The 6,190-nt window shown below is 44.4% G+C and overlaps 1 long non-coding RNA gene across 1 annotated transcript; it reads left to right on the top strand.

The window, feature by feature from the left end:
• The first annotated feature begins 746 nt into the window (after window positions 1-746).
• LOC118164099 lies at window positions 747-5,608 on the top strand. The gene is made up of 4 exons (XR_004749338.1): window positions 747-884; window positions 1,458-1,539; window positions 2,892-2,947; window positions 3,058-5,608. It is a non-coding gene; the product is annotated as an uncharacterized LOC118164099 (long non-coding RNA).
• The last annotated feature ends 582 nt before the right edge of the window (window positions 5,609-6,190 follow it).

The raw sequence follows: 6,190 nt of genomic DNA, 5'->3' as shown, positions 1-6,190 counted from the left end.
GCGTAGCCAAAATCTTCTGCAATCTCCCAGCACACTGATGCTCCCTGAGGGACTGAGCATACAGCAAGTCAAGTCCCAGCCCTTTACATTGCAGTGGCCTGCCCAGAGGGGGTGGACATGGGGCCATGCTCAGCAGCCTTTGGGTTACTTCAAAATTGTCTCGGAGGTGATCCAGGGAACCTACAGCCAAGTTTATGCTAGCGAAGCATCACGGTACTGGGAGCTCTTTCCTTACCTCCCATTGTAAAGCATTCCAGCTTCTCAGCCTCGCTAAGCGGGATGAAGGAGACATTGTGCCCATCTGCTGCAGTGAAGTGGTGCAGCTCTGCTGAGCACCATCTCCTTTGGAGTAGCCCTGGGTGCCCCTCAGAGGAGGGCAGCACCCGGGGTTATGCCCTTGTTGGGGTGCTGCGTTGCATGAGCAAAGGGCCCTCCCGTGGAGCCGCCCCAGGAGCTCAGCAGGTGAGCTGTGCTAACAGGATTTGTGCAATTAACCCGTCTGGTTATTGCTTTTGCTCATGGCAGCACTAACTAGCCCTTGCTCAATCATCAGGCGTTGTGAACATGCTCCGAGGCTCTTGTTACCTAGGGGAGAGCCTTTTTATGATTGCGGAGCACTGGCTCTGATACTCATCTTAAAGCAAGTTCCCATCAAGCCTCCTGACATCATTGGATATGATTGCTGACACCTGTTTGGTAAATAAAATTACATCAGATCTTTTCAGCACCAGGCTGTTAAAAGAGAGCTCTAGTGCAGATGTAACCTCCAGTATGAATAGGAGAATTCATTAGGCATCAAGGTCTTTAAACTCATCAGGGTTAAACAGCAATTTACCTCACACCAGAACTGTTAGCAAGTGATTTAGTGACAAGGAATTGACGAGGTACATTTCCCTGGAGGGCACAATAAATAATTTTTTCATCCCAAAGCGTTTTTGCAGAAATGTTTATGTAGTCAAGTATTCAAAGTTAATTCATTTCCAGTAGTTTGACAGAGGGTGTTTTTTTTTTTTTTTTCTTTTCAGTGACCGATGAAAATCTTGTGTGAGTTCATCTCTTTTTACAGTATTATTTGGTGAACTTTTCCTGCATGATCTAATCTCACAGTGGAAAACTAAATAAAAGTTTATTGGTAAGCAGGAATGAGTTCACTGGCCTGCTCAGCTGGCATTATAGACAAAAACAATGCTTCGACGTTTTGGAAATCGTATTTGTCCTTGGTTTTGGAAGCCGTGCTGGTGATACTAAGCAAATCACATGCAGCGTTTCTAATTGTATCATAGATGTCCTCGGGAAGACTGTCAGGGTGATCTTAGCTGCCTTTCAGACTCTCCATTTCTATTGCAGATTGAAAGACGAAGCCTCCAGCTATTCTGGTTGTCACACACAATCTTTCCATTACTGTTTTAAGGGTTTCTTTATAGCCTTTTGAGTTTTGTTTCTGCTTGTTTCTGCAGAGGCTCGTTGACATGAGTGACGATGGGAGGCCATCATGAGGCAAGAGCCATGTTCCTCCAGACACCTTCCAAACGGACCAAGGTAGGAGGATTTCTGTGCTTCCTTTTGGATCGTCCAAGCAAAGAGCCTAACTCAATAAAACAAACAAACAAACAAAAGTCAAGGTTTTAGTAACTGGAACTTAGATTTACATCAGGTAATGTGTCATCATGGATATACTTACCTGTGGGGGAACTTTCCATTAATACTGAACTGACTCAAAATGAAAAAAATTATTTTAAGGTGTTTCTCTGTGACTTTTAGTAGTTAGTAAAATGGAAATGTTCATGGAGAAAATGTTTGAGCTTTCATCGCTCCAAAATTTCTCCCAACAGAGCATTTCCAGCAAGCTCTAGCTATTCATATACGTTAAAGCTAATGGCAAATTGAGGGGGATTCTGAAACATCAGGCTGGCAATGGTTAATTAAACAGCACTTTGCTGTGTGCCCATTAAATTCAAGTAATGCCACTCCAGCTGCTGATTTAAGGCTTTTAAATGACAAACTACTTAGCCTGAAGCTTGATTTGTGATTACTATTGACTTAATTCACAGCTTTCACTTTCAGAGGGGTTATGAACTTCAGAATCCTTGGGTTAAACTTTGCAGTTCAATGTTTTGACCCACGCAAGCGCCAAACTAATAATCTGCCAGGTCCTGTACTGAAAAGGACGTGAATTTCTGTTCACTGTCTGTTACTTTTTGCTGTGATTGATGTTCATTACGATCCCTGCCAGGGTACGAGTCCTGTTGCACCTTTGATAAAACGTTGATGTAGCAGCTTTTGACATTCACAGCAGATGGTTTTGGTGGTTAATTTCTAATGGTTATGATGGCAAAAAGCAGAACGATGCCTTCAAACAAAGTGTGGGTTCCATGCGAGAGAAAGCCTCCTAGGCTAGGGCTAATGCAGTACATCACTGTCGCGTGGCTTTAACAAAAAGCAAAAAACCTGAAACCCTGTCTGACCGACGCGGACTGAAGCTTCTCGTTTTCTCTGCTGAGTTGAGTCAATGCTGTTCCTGTATTATGTAAGTGTCCTATTTTTTAAGTTTTGCATGCAAGCCCAGTCTTAGAAGATCTTTTATGTTTTTGTGGGCAAGAAGTTTGTGTTTTAACTGCTTCATACGCAAAAGGAAGCTACCTACTTCCTAAAAGTATATCTCTGTCCCATCAGTGGGGTCCCTGATGCTGCTGCCAGCCGGGGATGTCCGCGTGTCCCACCTCAGCTGTTGTTACCAGACATAGGATGCTCTGTTCTAGCTCTTTGTCCACGTGCCTGCGTGGATACGTACAGGAAGGTGTTTCACAGCAGCTTTGGGTCTCCCCAGCAGCCTATTTAGTAGGAATCTCCCACTTCAAAATTTATAATCAACTGCTCATTTCCACTGAAAGTTGTACTTTCAGTGGCCAGACCCTCAAACGTACTGAGATGCCTAAATCACTCTGTGGTGATTAAGCCCCTCTGAAAGCAGGATTTAGCCTTTTTAAGCCGTGTAAGTGCTTCAGCAAATCGCATGTTGGTTCATGAAGTAACGGGTGCTGATGCTTTCTTTGGCAGTCATGCTGACGGTCATGTTCAGAAAGCTTCAACCGGTTGTTTTCCAATCCTCGCTAATATTTTGGGTCAACAGTCGTGTCTGTCAAACCCTTCCTATAGCACTTGCAAACCTGGAATACTTTTTACACTGTTAATGAGGATGGGAGAGGACTTTTCCTGTCCTGGGAACAGGCTTAGCATAATAGTTTTCTTGTGTCCGTGTAAGATCTGTTCTGCCGATGGGGTGGAAAGAAAAAGGCCCCTGCAAAAACAGTGCTTGGAGTTTGCTGCTTTCTGTACATGCATCCCAGTGGTGAATGACTTCCCTCCAAATGAAAGCTCGTGGTGAAAGAAGACAGCAACAAAAGCAGCAAGGTAATCTAGAGGCCGTGAGGGAAACATTCCTTCTTCCGGGAGGCCTATCTAAATCCCCACTGAAACACGGCGTATCATGTTTTAATCCCCAGAGGTTTCCTGCACCATGTTATTTGCTCGGGCTATTCGTTTCCCACCCACAAGAAGACAGAACGCCAACGCTGGCCGTTGCTCTTGTGTAGCTGTGTGACTTTTCCCAAGAGTTAGGAGATTCTGCCTACGACCAACTTCCCGCTCGGTGAACACCTCCTTATCTGAAGGCCAGGCGCTTGCAGAGGCGGGGAGCGAGGCTGCGAAGCTCAGCGCTGCCCCGAGTGTGTGCTCCTGCGCTCTACTGCCTCCGAGGGATTATTTAATGGCTTGTTTCCCAAGGGGATTAAGCTGAACCTGATAAAGGCGCTATCAGCATCCACCCGTGCAGACATGGATAAGTGTATATTCCACCAGAGCTGCCCTCCGTTTCTTTTCCAAGTTAGATGAGCTCCAGAGCAGGGATTTCTGAAAGCATCCAAGAGGCTTAGCAACACCTAAGCTGTCTGATTTTTTAGCAGGATTCGTGGTCCTCTAAAGACCATCTCTAAAGATAGCCCAAGATGACAGAGTGTTTGCAAATATGAATTCCTGTTCTGGACAGCCGTTTGGGTCGGCTGCATTTGTTCCCCATTTCTTGCCCATGAAGGTGTTTCTGGTTTATGATGTCTGTGGGAATTCACGGCAGAACCTGTGCCTTCCCACCAGCACCCATGCTCTCGTGGGACGTGTTCCTGGTTCTCTGGTGGCTGGCCAAGAATCAGCACCTAGTAATGAGCAGCCAAAGCGAGCAGCACATCAACATCCCACCATCCCACAAGCTCTAACAGATATCTGACAAGCACTTGTGAATAAAATAGGATTTTTTTTTTTTTTCTAGGGTTGACAAAAAAAAAAAGGGAACAGAAATAAAATGCTCTGAATGCTGGTGTTTATCTGCTTGCAGGTTTTCATCTAATAACTGAACTGTATAAATTTAGTTGATATTTTGAAAAATCGTTTTTGTAATTGAGATGGGGAAAATTATGTATTTTTAAAGCAATTCTTTTTTTCTACAATTGCTTGTTCTCTCTAAGTGTAGTTACACAAAATTACATTTTGAGAAACAATTGATACAAAGGTCAGAATTCCTGTTTTTCTTTAAAAAAAATCCACCAACTCTGTTCTGCTAAGTAAAACTCCCTATAATATGAACTACATGCATTTAGTTTTATTTTCCCTCTAAAGAAAAAGAGAACCTTGATTTCCTATTACAGCTCCATCCTAATAATGCAGTTACAATATATTTTCAGTTGCACAGAATTTCAACCAATCCATATAAATGGAAATTAAGCTTCTTAGGTTTGTTCTTCACAGGCATCATTTTGGAAAACTGGATGCCAACTGCAGTGCATTTTGCTGTGCTTCGTCCCGCAGGAGTAAGTGGCCCTGACTTAGGACGTATCCACAGTTTTTCTGTATAGCACCTGATGTAGTGTGGCTACCGTCTTCGGGATATTTGTCCATCTTTGGGGTATCTAATTGTAATTTCCACCTTGCTCACAACTTCCATCTTGGTTGCAGGTGGGCGTTAAAAAGCAGGATTGGATGTAGGCCACATGAGCTTGCAGGTCACACAAAGGCAGCAGATTTTGAGACGTTTGCGTGCCCATAAATGAGATGGAAAAATGTCTAAAGTAGATGGTTTGACAGCTGTGGAGCAGTGTAGCAGTGTAGCATCCCGAATACCTGGAGCCAGCTGTGCTGGCTGTGTGTGGCAGGATTGGCACTATGGAAAAGCAGAGCGAGCTTTGTGCTTTCCTCCTGGGGCTCTACATCTGCCATACCTCTCCTTCAGTGTTTGGTCTCCGACGAAACCTGGTTTAATATAGCAGAGCTTGATTGTGCTTATTTTTATGAAACAAAAATGCTGTCATAAATGGGGTTTGATGGTTGCTGGTTGCAGCCACAGTCGAGCAGTTGCTCAGCAATTGGATTTGCTGCCTCTTGGCGCTTTTTATATAACACCGCTGAGGCTCAGCGCTCGCATGGGTTACGCCAGGTCAGCTTTTCATTCCTTTCTTTTTTCTTTCTTTCTCTCTCCCTCTCTCAATTTTTTTAATCAAAAAGATTTTTATTGGTGCTCTGGAAAAACAAACACAACACACCGCTGTGAGTTTTGTAAGGGAACCAATAAAAAATGAAATTCACTGATGGATTCTTTAATAGCAGCAAGCGAGCCCAGTTTCTAAATGGATTTTATATTGTGCCGCTGTGCATAAAAACCATGCAGCGATAGTCCTGTGCTGAGGGGGCTGCGCACAGGGGAGCACCCCCAGGCCTCTTGTTCCTCATCTGAAGGGCCTCAGGTGGGGATTTGGGCTAAACACACTTAGAAATTGAAGTCGCCGAGCCCAGGTGCCCTCAGCCTGCTCTGAAGCCCACGAGCTGTTCCACTTGGTGTTGCCTTTTAGTGGTTGCTTTTTGTACACCCCACTTGCATCTGCCTGAGGTATTGCTTTCAGAGCCTCAGCAATTTTTATAAAAGCTGTTTTAAACACTTCCCTTTTAATGAAACGGTCCCAGAGAAAACATTTAGAGCAAGGTTTTCAAAGCCATTTAGGAACCTCTAGGCAGGAGAAGGTGCCAGCTTGGACTCCTGAAAGCATCGCCGCATTTCATATTCCCCATCGGTTCTTTTGGAGGCTGTCCCAGAGCCCAGTGAGGATGAGGGTCAGGCTCAGGCTGACTTCAGGAGGAAAATCGCTCA

Source organism: Oxyura jamaicensis, chromosome 3 (genome assembly GCF_011077185.1).
Source record: "Oxyura jamaicensis isolate SHBP4307 breed ruddy duck chromosome 3, BPBGC_Ojam_1.0, whole genome shotgun sequence".
NCBI classification, from domain to species: Eukaryota; Metazoa; Chordata; class Aves; order Anseriformes; family Anatidae; genus Oxyura; species Oxyura jamaicensis.
This window is presented reverse-complemented; position numbering and strand designations above follow the sequence as displayed.